Source organism: Cupressus sempervirens, chromosome 10 (assembly GCF_028749045.1).
Source record: "Cupressus sempervirens isolate cs-2001-9-10 chromosome 10, ASM2874904v1, whole genome shotgun sequence".
Taxonomy (NCBI): domain Eukaryota; kingdom Viridiplantae; phylum Streptophyta; class Pinopsida; order Cupressales; family Cupressaceae; genus Cupressus; species Cupressus sempervirens.
In genome coordinates, this window is record NC_143127.1 from 233544122 (window position 1) to 233563135 (window position 19014).

Consider the following 19014-nt stretch of genomic DNA (forward strand, 5'->3'; position numbering starts at 1 on the left):
TTGTTAAAAAGATTCCAATTAAAAGGGAAATTTGATAGATATTTAACTTTCATAATATTGCCCCAATCTGTATTGTCTTCTCCCAACCTCCAACCAACCTTTGTAAGGAGAGCTTTGTTAAGGTCTCGAAGTCTTCTTACTCCCAACACCCCCTTAACCTTTGGTTTACACACCTCCTCCCAATTGACAAGACTCAATTTGTTTCTCTCTTCTGTTCCTGACTAGAGGAAATTTCTTTGTATTCTCTCAATCCTCTCTGCCATACTTTGGTTAATTTTGAAGAGGGAAAGAAAGTAAATGGGAATACCCTGGAGAGTAGCTGAGAGAAATTGTAGTTTTCTAGCATTGCTTGTTATCTTCCCTTTCCATCTTGCAAGTTTCCTTTGAATTCTCTCCACTATAGTATTCCAGAAGTCATTAGTCACTTCCTTAGTGGTTAGTGGTAGTCCAAGATAAGTATCTAGTAGGCTGGCAGATTGACATTCTAGATTATTCCTTATTCTCATTTGTAATGAGACATTAGTATTAATGAAATAAATCTCACTCTTATGATAATTAACTTGTTGTCCTAAACTTTCTTCATAGTTGTGTAGTATAGTCTTCCAAGCTTCAGCCTCTATAATTGAAGATTCTCCGAATAGGAATGTGTCATTAACAAATTTTTGTAAGACTTCAGTATGAGTAGTATTAGAAGTCTTTACCCCTTTTACACAACTAGTATTCACTAGTTTATAGAAAGACCTCCCTAAGACTTCAATGACCATAATGAAGAGGTAGGGAGAAAGTGGGTCACCCTGTCATAAGCCTTTCTTTGCTCCAAAATTGCCCCAGGGAGAACCATTTAGGAGAACATAATATTGAACTGAGCTAATCATCATCTTGATCAAATTTATAACCTTGTTATTAAACTCCACTCTTTCAAGCACCTTATAGAGGAAGTCCCACTTAACCTTATCATAAGCCTTGGAGATATCCAATTTGAATGCCATCCTTGGCTTTTTTCTTTTTTCCATTGAGTGAATAACCTCATGTGTGGTTATGGCCGCATCTAGAATCTATCTTCCCAGAACAAATCCTTTCTGAGGGCTGCCAATTATTCTATCCAGAAATGGCTTTATTGTATTCACCAAGACTTTAGCAAATATCTTGTAAATAGTATTACATAAACTTATAGGTCTGAAATCAAGCAAGCTCAAAGGTGTGGGGATTTTAGGAACTAAAGCAATAAATGTCTTATTGATCCTCTTTAGCATCTTCCCAGTTCTAAAAAAATCCCTAGTAGCCCAAACAAATTCATATTTAATAACCTCCTAGAAATGCTGGAAGAATGCGAGAGGGAACCCATTTAGACTCAAAGCCTTATAAGCTTTCATAGAGAACACTACACATTTCACCTCCTCCTCCGTAATATTGCCAAGAATGTGATTGTTTTCCTCCATACCTAGTATTTGTGGAATTGTATTAATCAAGCTTCTTTTGATCATTGGATTCCCAATTTTATTTTCCTCCACATAAGCCTTGCTAAAGTATTCCACCGCATGTCTTCCCATCTCCTCTTGATCCTTAAAGATCCTCCCCACTTCACCATTTAGCCTATTGATTGTGTTTCTTCTCTTATGGTTAAAGGCTAACCAATGAAAGAAAGTAGTGTTCTTATCCCCTTCCTTAAGCCATTGAACTCTTGATCTTTGTTTCCAAAAAATTTCCTCCCTCAAGAGAATATCCTTCCACTTTTTTCTATACTTCTCCTCTTCCTGAGTTGCACTGTCTGGGTTAATCCCTTCAGCAATGTCCCCTTGGAGTTATTTGCGTTTGTCCTCCACATCACCTTTGATTTTGAACAATTTTCCAAATGAATTCTTAGCCCAACCCTTTACATTCCTCCTTATGTTATCTAGTTTTTGGGTCAGTGTATACATAGTAGTACCATCTATCCTTATATTCCACCAATCTTGAACTCTCTCTTTGAATTCTAGGTGAGATTGCCACATTATTTCATATCTGAAAGGTTTTTGGCCACTTTTGAAACTATCCTCCCATTGAAAAATAATAGGGGAATGATCTAAAGCAGTTCTAGTGAGGTTATCTAAATGGGAATTCCCAAGACTATTCTAGTTCCCTGTCACCAATAACCTATCTAGTCTAACCTGGATAAGGTCCTTCCCCTTTCTATTTTTAGTCCAAGTATATGGGTTCCCTCTCATTTCTACATCAATAACGTCCATTCTACTCATAAAGTCATTAAGGTCTTGCAAACTTTCTGGGCAGTCCCTATTACCACCCAATTTCTTTGAATGGTACAAGGGGGGTATTAAAATCTCCCATACACATCAATTACTTTTCCTTCATTTTTTTAGTAATCCTAGCCAGTTTATCATACGTTTCCTTCCTCCCTGATTTGATATTAGAAGCATAAATATTGATCAACCCCCAACAATGAATACTAGAATGGAAACTAACAATTATAAAATTTCTATCCTTCCAAACCTCAACTCTTGTCATAGAATTTGGATTCCACATAGTAGCTATACCCTCCAAGGCACCATCAGCATCCATATGTAAATACTCAGCACCCGACCAAATATAACTAATTATTTTGTCAAAACTAGCACTAGACATTTTAGTTTCTTGTATTAAAACATAGTCTACTTTTTCCTAAAATATGCATTGTTTCAGAGCATATTGCTTCTGGGGGTTACTTAACCCCCTCAAATTCCAAGAAAGGAATTTCATTTCTTACCTCTAGTAACTATCTCCAATGTAAGTTGCTTACCACTGGCCACATTTCTTGCTACTTGTTTTGTCTTGGTTGCTCTACTAGATGGTCTTCCAACTGTCCCACAGGCACTGACATCTGGTTTCTTTCCCCCCCTCCTCTTCTTTTTTTGAACCTCCCATTCCCCATTATCCCCATCTTGTGGTGAGGTAGGGCTAAGCTTCTTTTCAACCTTATCAATGCTTTCCATAACTTTTTTTGCAATCTCCACTGGGGAGGCATTAACCATCTTTAATGGGGTACAAACTCTCTCCTAAGTATGACAACTTGTGGCCATAATTTCCCACTAGCAGTCACCACCTAGATTTTTTGTGGAGCTAGGAGGAGGGTAGCACACCTCTATTTCACCTTCCTCCAACAACTCACCATCCATAGTCCCCCCCGGGTGGACTCCATAGTTCCTCTAAATCCCTTCTAGAGGAGTATTCATCCATTTTTGTCTTATCCTCTACAACTTCCCCATCCCCTGGGACCTTATTTTTGTCCAGTGTGGAAAGTGCTAAGGGAATCTCCATAATATGAATATCAGCAGACTCCATCACCTTTTTAGAGGCTTCTGAAGTTTCCCCCAATGTTTTCATAACAATCCCTAGAGAACCCTCCTATTTGTCCTTCCATATTTGGGCCTTGCAATCCAAAATAAGGTGTCCAAACTGACTACATTTTTGGTAGAACATGCCCGCATTCTCATATTCTATAGGCTAGACTTTCTCTCCCCATTTAGTCTTCAGTGTAAGCACCATAGGGAGTGCTCAATTCAAGGTGACATTCACATAGAACCTTTTGTAAACTAGCCATATTTTTTGCATAGTCACCTTGTTCGCCATGAAAAAATGACCAAAAGAATTCCCCACCCACCTTAGGATCTTATCATCCCAAAATTCAAGGGGTAGTCTAGGTAATCTAACCTAGACTAGGGCAAGTTTATTCAACTCTGCACTAGCATCAAAGCCCAAATGCCATTTTTTTAGGGCAAGATAGTGCTTCCCATAATACCAAGCACCAAAGAGAATGAGCTTAATATCCTCCTTTGTGGTGAACTTAAAAAAAAAGAGGCCACTAGGCATTGTAGAAACACCAACACTGCCCCTGAGCTTCCATTTATGACTCACCCATTTACGCACCATCTCTATAGTGGGTCTAAATGCCACAAATCTGCCCACAACACAAAGTTTGAGGCCAAATGTCACATTATCCACCAAACTATCAGGGAGGGAGATCACTGGACCATCTTGGCCATGGGAAATATTGGGATCCTCCATAGGGACATTAACCATTGATGAGTCCACAAGTGCATTCTTCCAACCCGTCAGGGTTCCATCTGCCTACATCTGACCATTGTAGAGGAGAACTAGGATGGCCTCCATTATCCAACACAACTATGTTGGAAATATTCCCATCAATCCCTATGGACCCACAACCATCCCACTTGTTCTCCAAGTCCCTACACACCACAAGCATGAGTTGCAGGTCTGGGCAAGGTGGCGGATCTAGAGGCTTAGGTCCCTCCATCATTCAAAATTCAAATTCAAATTCAGAGTTGGGCAGTAAGTTCTAGAGGACCAAATGTTATGTTGCACAAGATTTGGTAGGTGTATGCAATTGTCTCATTTTTACCCACCACTAGTAATACTCATTTGAATTAGCACTGCCTGTGAAGCTTCACTTAAAGAAGCATGGTTAAAGAAATGGCATTGAACATGAATTTTAGTGTACAAAATCATGATCGCAGGTCACTATGAGGGGGGAAAGGTAGATTTGGATTTTGTGAGATATTGGGAAATTTTTAATGTTTATTAGTTTAGATTTTAAAATTGAAAATATATTATTAGTTTTTTATATATTTATTTTGAAGGATTTTGATTCTATGAAAATTGATAGATTTATTTGTTTCATTTTATTGTAATTCTCATTCTCATGGCACATGAATAGATATCTAGGACGAAAAGAGTCTTTCTTCAAATTCATTTTATTTTTTATAGATAGCTTAAAATTATTTTCAGATTTATTATTGTAGGTCAATAAGATGAATGTGACATATTGACTAGGACCAAAAATTTTCTCAAAAAAAATTTACTATTTTAATTTTTGGATTTAATTGTATAAATTTCTTTCTTTATCAAGAGCAATAATAACTATTCTACATGATCTATCATTGGAGTGTTAGAGAGCATAAGAAGTAGAAAGACATTTCTTCTCTTATGCTTTCTAACCTGATACTGATAGATAGTATAGTATTTTTCTTTTCCTTATGCACTCTACCATCTTGACAGTAGATCGTGTAATGTTATCTAAAAGATTAATAATTTCTTTCCAGTCAATAAGAAAATTAAAATGATTCTAATTGCTATAATGATTTTTATTTTAGACTTTTATATTGTTCAAAAATGCTTCAAAACTTTGTACAATAAAATTCCCCTCTTCTTTGTCCTCTCCTGCTTTGATCTAGCAAACATAGATCTTGTTAGATTTATTACATTAATTAGGTTAGTTTCTATGTTTAGATTAGATAAATAAAATTAGTTCAATATATAGTTGTGGGAAGTTATTACCATAAGTAGTTGCTATAAGAGAAAATAAGACTGTATACAGATGCTTAGACATCAATGTAAATGACATTCAGTATCAATTCAATTCGTATCTGAATGTATCAATGAAAGTTTGAATTAATAAAACCAACATTTTATATTTTAACTCTTTCATTTGGTATTAGAGCTGGTTGATCAATGAGAAGACGAGTGTAAATGGATTTTGGATAATGAGAACCCTAACTTTTGTGGATTTATTGAAGACAGGTTTGAGATTTATTGTGCAGATATTATAATGTTATATTGTCATGAATATGGTGTGATCGTTCTTCTTTATTAGGAATAAAATAGAAATCAATTATAGATTACATGCATTGCTTAGTTTTTAAATTACATTATTTGTTTTGCAATATTATTTTCTAAACAATAGATAAATTATCTAAAATTCCTAAATTTGAAGGGCATGAGTTTCACATATGGAAAATTAAGATACAATTGCTTTTGATTGAAAAAGATCTATGGGACATTGTTAATGGAACTATTCATAAACCCCAAGATGTAGATGAAATAACAAAGTGGACAGCCAAAGATCATAGAGCCTCTACATTGATTGGACTTGGTCTATCAGATGCATATTTACACCATATTGATCTTTCAAATACTTCAAAAGAAAAATGGGATGGGCTTAACACTTTGTTTGGTTCATAGCCTTCTACTGCAAAAATTTCCATAAAAAAAAAGTTGTTTAGGTTGATGATGAATGAGGGTGATAACATTGTTCAACATATAAGTACTTTTTGTTCACTTCTTAATCAATTTGTCCTTGTGAACTCTAAAGTTGACGATGATGATGCCAAAGCAATCCTACTTAGTAGCATGCCTTCAAGCTTTGATCATATTGTTTTCACTTAGAACAAAATGAATACTAGCCTAAAAACTATAATTTCTTCTTTAATTGATGAAGGAAATAGAGCTCATAAGAGTCATAGTTTTATTGAGGATTGTGTTTTATTTGCTAGAAAGAAATCTAATGTTCCTAGCAGAAAAGAACTAAAATGTTTTTATTGTCAGCAAAGTGGACATGTACAAATGAATTATTTTCAGTGGGCCAAAGATCTTATCAATGGGAAGTTGAAGAAAAATATAGCCTTTGTTGCAGTTGAAGGTGATACACACTTTTGTGATTTCACAATACATTCAAATACTGATGATTTTGATAGTCCACCTAAACTTGATACAAGATTTGTGCATTAAAGAATTAAAAATAAGTAAATAGGAGGCTGGAGGCAATGGAGGTTTGAGGATTTTTATCTTCTCAAGCTACCTTCTCACTTAGAGATGATTACTACATAAGAAGCACCTATTTGTGTCCTTGTAAAGTTGGGGCTTGGAAAACTCATCCTTGGAGATAAGAGAGAACTTGATAGATTTGTGTCCTTGAAGAAAAGAGGGGACTTGGCAGTGTGATTGTCCTTCTATGAACTACAGAGGGCCAGGATTTGAAGAATGGCATTAGAGACATTTGGAAGAGATGTTGACTTTCAAAGGAAAGGCCTTCATGAAATATTAGTGGTGATTGTTTCTATGGTACTTGAGGAGGCGTTAGACACACTTGGAGGAGATGTGGACTTTTGGAGCAAAGGCATCTCATGTGCAGCACCAAAGGAGGCATTAGGCACACTCCATGGAGATGTGAAATTTTGGAGGAACTAGGTGGAAAAAATGTTATTATGAGGTCAACTTCAAGATTTATAGTTTGAAGTTGGGATACTAGGATAGGAGGGAAACTTCAAGATTAGGATTTGCAAAATGAAGTTGCAGAGAGAGATCTACTTTCAAAGATTGCTGAATGAGTTTCATCAAAGTTTCCAAAGTAATAATATTGGTGAAGGCTTTCACTTTTATTGGATTAATGTAATAAGGGGGGGATGTTGGAATTATTACATTAATTAGGTTAGATTCTAATAAGCAAGAAAGTTAGATTGTTGAATTGCTGTAATAAGGGGAGAATGTTAGATTTATTGCATTAATTAGGTTAGTTTCTGTGTTTAGATTAGATAAATAAAATTAGTTCAATACATAATTGTGGGAAGTTATTCCCATAAGTAGTTGCTATAACAGAAAATAAGACTGTATACAAATGCTCAGACATCAATGTAAATGATATTCAATATCAATTCAGTTTGTATCTAAATGTATCAATGAAAATCTAAATAAATCAAACCAACATTTTATATTTTAACTCTTTCAGATCTGTGGATTAGATTTTTATCATGGTTAGTTACTTTCCTTATAGTATATGACTTAAATATCTTTTTTTTTAATGATGATGCTGGCAAGTCCAATGCCTTGGATATGAGCTGTAGGGAGGATTTGTCGAAGATCTAATGGAACCAAGTGTCAATTCTCAAGTTGTGGGCAAGGGTGGCTCCTTCCCAAGTGTGCTATTGGGTTTGCTAGGGATGTCAAAGGTGGAGGTAAAGGAAGATCATATATAGTAACAAGATTTGATGATAACCCCATGAATCCTACTCTAGGAACATTGTGCTATGCTATCACTCAGTCCTAGAGGAGTCTGGATCACCTTCACTCATGACATGCCAATTAGATTGGTCCGCATGTTACATGTCTTCAATCACACAACAATAGATGGTAGGGGAGCGAGGGTGATCATCACTAGATCTAAAATTATAATGAATAGAGTTGAATACATTATTATCCACAACATTCAAGTCAGTGACACAACAAATGACATTGTGCGTATTTTTGAATCTAAAAAAGTGTGGGTAGATCACTTGACCTCTTTTGATGGCGAAAAAGGTCTAATATTTTTAGTTGAGGGATCTATTGATATCACCATTTCTAATAGTTGTCTATCTAATAACCATTTCAATATGCTATTGGGCTTAGAAAATTTAGATAAAATTGATAAGACAATGCGAGTTACAGTATATAGGAATTTTTCAAAGACACAAACCAACGCAATCCTCACTATAGGTAAGTTTATAATGCTAATATTAACAATGGGAGAAAGAACCCAAAAATTATTTTGATGTTTTGACCTCATCATTGGTTATTTTTATTCCTTTACTTTCACTTTCAAGTGGGGATATTGTCATGTTCTGAACAATCTATTTGGAAATTGGGGAGATTATGTGATTGGGGCAAGAGTTCATGCATAGATATATTCAGAGAAGAATGTATTTGTAGCTAGGAAAGATCCTAAAGTCACTCAATGGTATCCATGGTATGGAACTAAGTGGGACACTACTCCAAAAATCTAATCCAATGGTGACCTACTTTTATACAGTGCTACATTTCACGAGTTCTTAACCAATGGACCTCTAAATACTCCTCCTTACAAGAACTATAGGCAATATCCTCCTTTTATCAACACATTGAGAGTACCATGTCTTCTCCAATACTGTGTTGGCATTCTTATGAAAGGAAGAGTTAATTCTTGCCTTCTGCATGGATGAATCATGGTAGTTGTTTGATGAGTGCATAGTTAAAATCGTTGATTTTGTAATGATGTGTAGAATTTCTTTGTTGTTTTGTGTTACTAGATGACTCATTGGGATGTATGTATAGATTGTGCTACTTATTATTATTATTATGTTTACTTTTTTGGTCTATGTTCAATTAAACTGAGTGCCAATCAGACATATGCACGGTTCTCACCACTATCTATTTCTATTTATGAAATTAATTCTTGTTTGAATGCCCTAATATGAAGGATATCTCTGAATTTAAGACATCCCTAATGCGAAGGATATCTCTGAGTTTAAGACACTTGTCAATTTCACATTGAATTGTTTTTAAAAATCTATTTGTTTTAAAACATTTATATCACTTTTAATGAATCAATTGAAGATTTATTGTATAAATAAATTGTTTTTTGTTAGCTTTAGAAATTCAATTCATTTTTTTTTAGAATTTAATATAAATTCAGATTGTGACGTTTATAAGGTTGAAGTATATTTTCCTTCTTAAGAGGTCATTTATTTCAGTATTGGTCCAATTCAAGTATCTTTTAACTATGAAGTTTCTTCTAAGATCAATCCTACTTAACTTCCCTTCCTATTTATCTTAGATTTAACATTGGAAGAAATTCTATTGTGGAGCAAGTTAGAATTGGAATAAAACTAGGATGAGTGATCCTCGTGAGCATTATCTAATGACAAGAATTGATGAATTTGAATCAAAACTTATATAATTGATAGATAATATCAATATCAAGATTCAACTTGCCATGAAAAATATTTCTTAATTATAGAATTTAGATTGTTTAGAGAGAAAATAAATTGAACCTCTTAAATTATCAGATTCAAAATTCAGCCCTCTTTATAAGATACGAAAACACAATTAAAATTCTAAATATAAAATTAGTGAAAAATTAATTCAAAAATATTACTTCTGGTATATATACTATGCACTACTAAGTTTTTAAGTTTATTATTGAGTAGAGAAGAATTGGAAAGGCCAAAGTGTGCTCTCTTCACATCCACCATTTTTCCACTCACTGCTAGCAACCTTATGTAGATTGCAGTTCAATGCAAACTCTATTTCACAGTTGGTAAAAGACTCATCAACTTTTCAATGGTTGAAAATCTATGATTTCTAGATTCATTACTTCTGTAAGGGAGTCTTTAGTTCACTTTTTAGCTCACCCTTAATTATTTTAACATTAAATGAGTTTATTTGGTGGAGTTGAGGCAATGTAGAGGAGCAACCATGCAAAATTAAATATTATGTTGTAGGCATTTGCTATCTAAAAAGCTCCCAACCTATTTACTATATTTGCTATCTTCCCTGTATGCTACCTCTGTGAAAAATAAAATCACAAATTTAAAAAAAAATTCTCGGCACATGTAGGTGCCAGGTGACAATTTTTGCTCAGCATGTGAAGGAGCCGAGTGGTAGGAGTGTGTCGAGTAAGCTTGGCACATGAAGGAGCTAAGTGGACTCAACACGTGAAGGGAAACTCAACAAAAATGGATGTTGAGTGAGCTCAACAACAAGCAATGCTGAGTGAGCTCGGTAACCACTACAAAGTGGTGCTTGGTAGAAGTGGATGTTGAGTGAGCTCAGTTCAAACTGTAGAGTTATAGCTTAGACAAAAGACTAGATTTACAACGTGAATGTTTCCACCATTAAAACTAGAGAACCAAAGTATGAAACTTTCACCAATATGCTTCTCAAATGCAATAAATAGAGGAAGAACAATAGATTCAAGTATGCCTACTTGCTTGCTATTCAACTTTGATTAAAATCATTACAAATTCTAGGATCATTTGGATTCAACTAGAAAACCCTAAAATAACCCTAAAAACTTCAAACTAGTAAAACTTCAAACTTCAAACTTTAAACTTGTAGCTCTAATGGCTGAATACAATAGTACTCGGAGAAATCACTACTTCATAGGACAAATTCAATAAACAAAAAATTATAGAATGACTAGAGAAGAAACACGTACAATTGCAAGCACTAAACAAACTTCCTTCTATCTCTGCAACTTGATCTACTGATCGACTTCTTTTTCTTCTTCCTTATCTGCTCTGCTATGCAACTTCTAATCTCTTCAACCTTTTTTAATTAATCTAAAAGCATTCCTTTTTATCTCTTGCCAAAAATATTTCCCCCTCTTTTCCAAATTTGAAAAACTCACCTACCTGCATTATTTGTTTCTGACTGATGTGCAGGTTGTCAGGGGTGGTAGGTGGGCATTTGGCTCTAGGGACAACCAAAATGTGTGAGATATTTCAACACTCCCTCTTTGTCCCAAGTCAAACAAACAAGGATCATTATTGATCCAAATCAACTACACCAAGACACACTCTTAGGTGTACAAAAGTTCCAATGCCTAATGGCTTAGTGAAATTGTCTGCTAGCTACTACTCAGACTTGCAAAATTCTATTTTGATATCCCCATTCTCCACCAAATCTCTGATGAAGTGATACCTGATCTCTATGTGTTTTCTTCTACCATGGAAGACTAGATTTTTGGACAATGCAATTGATGAGATGTTGTCACAATAAATTGTGGTTACATCCTCTTGCCTTTCATTCAAATCTTTCAAGATCCTCCTTAACCAAATAGCTTGACATGTTGCTACATTTTCTGCTATGTATTCAACCTCTAATGTAGATTGAGTGACAATAGGTTTCTTCTTGGATGCCCATAAAATTGCACTCGATCCCATATGAAACATGTATCCAGAAGTGCTCTTCCTATCATCTAAACTTCTAGCCCAATCGCTATCCATGTAACCAACCAACTTGAAATCACTATTTGCATTCTACAAAATTCCAAATCCCTTGGTACCATTCACATACCTTAGGATCCTCTTTCCCGCTTGCCAATGGGAATCCTTTGATGTTTCCATAAATCTAGAAATTAGACTTACTGCATGCATTATGTCTGGTCGAGTTACAGTAAAATACATCAAACTTTCAACCATGCTCTTGTATAGTGTTGGCTTCACACTTTTGCTGCAATCTACCTTGCTCAACTTCAGACCTACTACTATTGGTGTTGGGGCTGCCTTACTGTTATGCATTTTGAACCTCTCCAAGATTTTCCTTGCATATTTTTCTTGAGAGATGAAGATGCCATCATGCATTTGTTTTACTTCTATACCTAGAAAATATTTCAAGAGACCTAGGTTTGTCATTTCAAATTCATTTTTCATGGCCTCTTTGAGCTCACCAATTAGGAAATTATCATTTCTAGTAAAAATTAAATTATCTACATACAAGACAAAAATCAACACATTACCATTTGATGCCTTAATATAAAGTGTGGGTTCACCATCACTTTTGCTAAAACCATTGCTCATCAAATATGAGTCAATCTTACTGTACCATGCTCATGGAGATTTCTTGAACCCATATAGAGCTCTCTTCAATCTATACACCTTGTTCTCTTCACCTACAACCTCATAACTAGGTGGCTGCTCCACATACACTTCTTCCTTCAATACACCATTTAGGAAAGTAGACTTCACATCCATTTTATATACCTTCCATTTGTGTTGGGTTGCAATTGCTATAACAGCATGCACGATTTCCATTCTTGCAACTAGGGCATATGTCTCATCATAATCTCTTCCATGCTACTATTTGTACCCCTTGACCACTAATCGTGCCTTATGCCTATCTATTTTTCCTTTAGCATTGCACTTGGTCTTATAAACTCATTTCACTCCAATTACTTATTTCTTGGGAGGCAAAGTAGTTAACTCCCATGTTTCATTTCTTTCAATGACATCTATTTCCTTAACCATGGCATTACACCATTTCTCCTCTTTCATAGCTTCCTCAAAATAAATTGGGTCACTAAGAGAAAATAATACAAAATTTACACTCTCATCATAATATTCTTCATACCTTTTGTCTTGGTATATCTCCCTTAAACTCTTGGTGTTTCTTGGCAATAGGGAGGTGAGAGTGGGGTCTAAATTTTCAGTATTGCTGTTGCTACTATTTTGGATACTAGTTTGAGGCTGTCTTAATGTGCTTGGAGCTATTGCTTGGCATGTTAAGGGTTGCTTCCCTTTTTTCCTTTTTCTACAATCTATGTTTGCTGCTCCATCTTCTAGCTGATCACCAATGTCATCTTCTTCCTCTTTGATAGTAGGCCCTTTACTTGAAGTGCTTGAGGATTCATCTACTGAGCCATCTCATGATTGATTTTCAAGAAATTCCACATCTCTTGAAATGATGATCTTCTTGTTAATTGGATCATATAGCCTATAGGCCTTTGATTCTAAGCTATAACCTACGAAGATGCACTTCACACCTTTGTCATCTATCTTTTTCCTTTGTTCTTTAGGCACATGTGCATATGCTAGACATTCAAACACTCTCAAGTGCTCAACCGTCCATCTACCCCTTGACCAAGCCTCAAGAGGAATCTTATCATGAACTAAATTTGTAGGATACTTGTTGATCAACTATACTACTATTGCTATAACTTCTCCCCAATATTTAGTTGGGAGTCTTTTTTCTTTCATCATGCTTCTTGCCATTTCAACAATTTTCTTGTTCTTTCTCTCAGCCACTCCATTTTTCTATAGAGTATAATTGGCTATCAACTCTTTTCTTATGCCATTATTCTTGCAAAAATTTACAAACATATTGGAGGTATACTCCCCTCCTCTATTTGATCTAATGACCTTAACCTAGTGTCTGCATTCTTTTTTAGCCAGGGCTTTAAATTCTACAAATTTGCCAAATGTAATGCCCCGCCAAGGGATCCAAAGAATTAACCTAGAATTTCACTAAGTTTGGTAGCATTTTTTTTTTTTTTTAAAACATGAAAGTAAATACCACTTATAACTTATGCATAATAATGGAAGCAATAGTAATGTCCATCTGAAAATAAACATAACATACATAATCAGATTACATTCTTTAAAGATCCCTTAACGTTGGATTACATCTACAAAAATTTAACATACATGAACTCATCTAGTACAACATCCACATGAAATGATAAGTCCAATGTTTATACATTACATTTCAAATACTCAATCATCCACTATACATGTCATAGGGTATGACAAGCTCAAAAGAATACACATACATAGAATGAAGTACATCATCCTATTCTAATCCATGATACATCAAAGTAAAGATAATCACATGATATACATGATAAATCATCATAGAAGACATATAAATCCATCATAAAGATCAACATAATAAACTAAGTGCACGGTTCCTCCCAATCGTTAATAGCATCATTAGACCATCGTGGATCCTAGCCATCCCTCCGTGCGTAACATTCCAAATCACCAAAGAGATCATCAGAATTAACATAGTAGGAATGTCACTCCTAACATATATAACATCATATGTAGAAAGTAATCTAACACACACATAAAAACATAAGATAACATCATCTAACATATACTAATAATCAATGAAAAGGATACATATCCACCATCATGAAGGACGCATCAACCACGATGTCTCAATGAATCTCAAAATGATAAGAGTGGAGAATACACTACCACCCGACCGCATGGTACCTAAGTGGTCCACTCCCACTGTGCTGAGGAGATAATCTCAAGTCCCAAATAGGCTATCCATAACACATACACAAATCTCCATAAGTCAAGGAATCCTAAAAGTATAATAACTCAAAGGTTCCAAACACAAAATCTGACATCTAATCCCACAGGCACACAATGACATGTAGGAACCTTCTATGCAAGAGGGAAAGTGTCATCGCAATTATCATGTACAAGTTACCCTAGCCGTTAGCTAAACTCCATGGGTCCATACTAATTTCATGCGGCCACTAGTATCCTCTCATACTGATGAGGCATACTACGAAATGCAATGTCGCAACCATGCATCTCACTACTCCCATCCTAGCCTGTACAAGCACTCAAGGCATGGGTGAGAACAAAACTCTTATATTTTTAGGTTCATTCAGTTAGTATTAGGTGTGAATGTTATCACTTATTAATCCAACTTACAATGAGTTACCCTGGCAGCCACTTAGGGCCCGGCCCCCATTGCAAGCCACTTCCTGTCACTACATGTAGATATCCTACCCTAATGCTCATGGAATCATAAATCTCAAAATCACAAAAGATAATCCATAATAAAATCATCAAATATGCATAAAAGCATCAAATCTCCATGACCAACATCCATAGAAAATCATGAACACAACAGCTCTCTATTGGCAACTGAAGTATCACTGATAATCAAAGTATCCAATGGTTCTCAATAACCAAAATATATCTCAATCATACTGATCGAAGACTCCAAAAATGGTTGAGTCAAACATGTCACATCATGAAATCATCAAGAATGAATCCACATCATAGTCCCATCATGGCGACTAAAAAAAAAAAACCAAGGATAACTGATCGATGACCAAAAATAATGGTTAAGTCAAGTATCTCATACATAAGAATCTCAACTATAACAATCAGTAATCACATCCAATACATAGAGCATTCCATCACATAACCATGGTTGGGTTTATAAAGATCGAGATTAAAACATCATCATGACATCACAACCACATAACCTCCCGAAGCCTCTGGTAGACGTCCTATAACTGGTCAACACTAGTCAACCCAAAACCCAAAACAATAGCATAAAGGATACACAATGCAAACACATGTTTTGGTTTTGCTAAGTTTACAAATTTGAATTTAAATGCAAAAGTCTCGGTTTACGTTTTTTCCAATTTAAATATCAAGTGGAGAAATTTCACGTTTAACTTAACCCATGTTTTTTGTATTGGTAGATAAAAGTTTCTCCAAAAAAAAACCATTAGACTCAATTTTTCTAAATGTTCTATATTTCCATTTAGACCACCATCATTTTAAAAATACTTATTTGAAATTCTTTCCATATTCATCTTTCCAAATTTAAAAGATTAAATTGAACCTATATTATAGAATAATTTGTTATTTAAAGAATTACTCTTTAAATTCCAATCATCTATTAATTACTTATTATTAATAATATATATACATATATATATATATATATATATATATATATATATATATATATATATAGATACATATACATATATATTTATCAATTTATAAAATAAATCATATAAAAGAAATCGAATTATAATATGACAACCACACATCACATAACTTAATATATAAAATTAATAACAATTGTGGATTATATACAAAAGAAAAATGTGTGGCCTTAAAGCGACCGCACCGCAGGTACATTGCGGTCGCAGGTACTCTGTGATCTCGTAGGCCTGCGGTGGGTGGGGTATGGAATACCTGCCCGCTCAATATCATAATGCATATGTATATTTAAAAAAAAAAATGTTTTTAATATAACATTTTTTTTAAGAACGTTTCTCAAATGAAATTACAAATCGCAAAATGCATTTTAGTGAATTTTCACTGTGATAATTCGCTTGGCTTTCCAATTAATTATATATATATATATATATATATATGCATATGTATGTGTATATATATATGTATATATATGTGTGTGTGTGTGTATATATATATATATAAATATATGCAAAATTTTATACAGTATATATTTATATGCGAAAATGCAGATCTGAATTATATATATATTTTCACAAAGAATATATATATAATTTTATGAGTATCCTATAAATATTTACTCTCTAAATTTTCTCAATAATTTTCTAATGAATTTGGCTACAATTCAACCCTAGCCCCGTATTCTTTTCAAATCCATGCATATAAAATTTTCAAATAAATTAATCTACCCATATTGAGAATGCACAATAAATTATGAAATTCCTCAGAAGACATATGGAAGACATGAAGAAGACAGGGAATGCATGATGTGGAAATAGCATAAGTAAAATCACAAGAATCTACCTGGATTCTGATGCTAAATTGCTCTTCCTCAGAAACCCCACAGAGCAAGCTCCTCCCTTCTTCAAAGTTCTCGAGTCATCCAATGCTCCAATTTGCACTCCAACCGCTATGTCTAAGCTTCTAGGAATGCCTGAATATAAAGAGCTTTCAGGAAACATCTAGAATGCTTCTAGAAACAGCTGGAAGGTGTCACCAACTAAGCATGGGTCTTTTCCAACCTTCAAGATGAGCCATAGGGTTGTAGACACCATGTGCTTAATTGATGCACTAACCCCCGTGTTGTTGACACTTGAGAAATAGAAAAGTGCGTTAACTCCCATGCAAGGTTATAACTCCAATTCACTTTTTATATAATTTCTATTTAAATATTTATAACTTCCATTTTAATCTTTATAATTTTCATTTTAATTTTTATAACTTTTATTATTATTATTTATTTGTTACTTTATTATTAATTTTAAATTCTAATTTTCTTTTATTTAATTCTTTTTCCTCAATTAATTCCCATTCAATTAATTATAATCAAAATATCAAATAACATGATATTTTATATTAATTTCTTCAATAATTAATTTATTAATTAAATCTATTTATTAATACTTAATTAATAGAAAATTCACCATAGACCTCCAAGATAAAATATGAAAACCCATCATAGAGAAAATCACTCAAAATCAGTCTAAAGGGTTAAAAATCATGAATTATGTCATCTGACACATTCGGTGGGTAAAATATCCAGATACTTGTCCTACCTCACTAGGACAATTGGCTTAAAGGTTTGGGATTTGGACTTGAGAATTTATCTCCCTTCTCTTATCATTGAGATAGTATAATAGGGTACGCTCATCTTGGCAATTCAGGGAAGTCGATACCCGGTACCTGCAACCTGTAGAAAAAACCATGCATGTACATACAATATATATAGTGCTAAGCTAAACAGACAATGGCAGGAAGTGGTGCATCGTATAGATCCTGACTAAGCAGGTGACTATGACTCCCTTCCTTAACCACATCAGAAATGCCATATAATAAGAAAACACGCACACCATACACATGCAAGTATGGGGTAAGTATCCATAATAAAACACATGAGATAATAACCATCAACTAATCATCAACAATAGCTGAAAACAATATAATTATCATCATGTATGCATGAACGTAAAGTCTAAATAATCTCATCACATAACCTCTGAATCCATAGCATAATGTTTGATAGTGTCAAAACAATACCACTAATCCATCAACATAAAACTAGTCCATTATAGTCTGATAATAATAGCAACAACATGTCCAGAAAAGATGTGAATGAGGGTAGGCACTACACCAAATACTTTAAATTTGTTCTTTAAAAAATACACCCATGTCCTATGACTGAAATCATCTGTGAATGTCATAAAATAAGTACTCCCCCCAATAGAAGTAGTTTGCATAGGGCCTACCAAATCAAAATGCACCAACTCTAATGGTGCTCTAGCCCTTCTAGAATTTCCAAAATTTAAGGGAATCCTATGTTGCTTACCCAATATGTAAGCCTCACAATTGTCATATGAATTTACAATGCTTGGCAAACCATCTACCATTCTTTTCTTGGACAAAAAATTTAAACCTGCAAAGCCAAGATGTCCATACCTAAGATGCCAAATCTTGGAGGGGTCTTCAACCACACTCCTAAGAGCTGATTGTTGGTGTACTATTGTACATGCATGCTTGGGAGGTGCGACTTTGACTTGAGAAGAGAAACATCTCTGTATCCTCAATGGGAACATCTAGTTCTTTGTCATTTGGACTGCTACAAGTAATCTATTACTCCCATCCTTCTCATGAATGACACATTTGTCATTTTCTATCAGCACTTTATATCCATTCTAAATGAGTTGTCCAATACTCATCAAGTTGTGTTTCATATCGGAGGCAAAATACACATTTTATATCTCCTTCTTCTCACCTTGCTTGGTGCGGACCATAATAGATCCTTTGCCCACTATGGGAATGGTTCCATTATTTCCCATCTTAACCTTAGACTTAAAAGTCTTATCAATGAAAGAAAATAAACTTTCATTACCAGTCATGTGGTTGCTGCATCCACTATATAGGTACCATACCTCAGAGCTTCCTTCTTCACCAATGTTACACATGATGAAGGTTGTGGGATTGTTTGCATTTCCCATGTTCAAATCAGCCACATTAGCATTTTTCTTTGACTAATCTCCCTATTTCTTCCAACATTCACTTGCATAATGCCCATACTTATGATAGTAGTAGCATTAAACATTATTCTTATTGGAGTTGTAATTCTTCTTGCCTCCTCTAGAGCTCTATTTTGAGAGTTTCTTTCTCCCTCTTG

At 34.5% G+C, this 19014-nt stretch overlaps 1 pseudogene; it reads left to right on the forward strand.

The window, feature by feature from the left end:
* The first annotated feature begins 7630 nt into the window (after nt 1-7630).
* On the forward strand, nt 7631-8783 carry LOC149533492 (putative pectate lyase 21; annotated as a pseudogene).
* Nucleotides 8784-19014: the final 10231 nt, after the last annotated feature.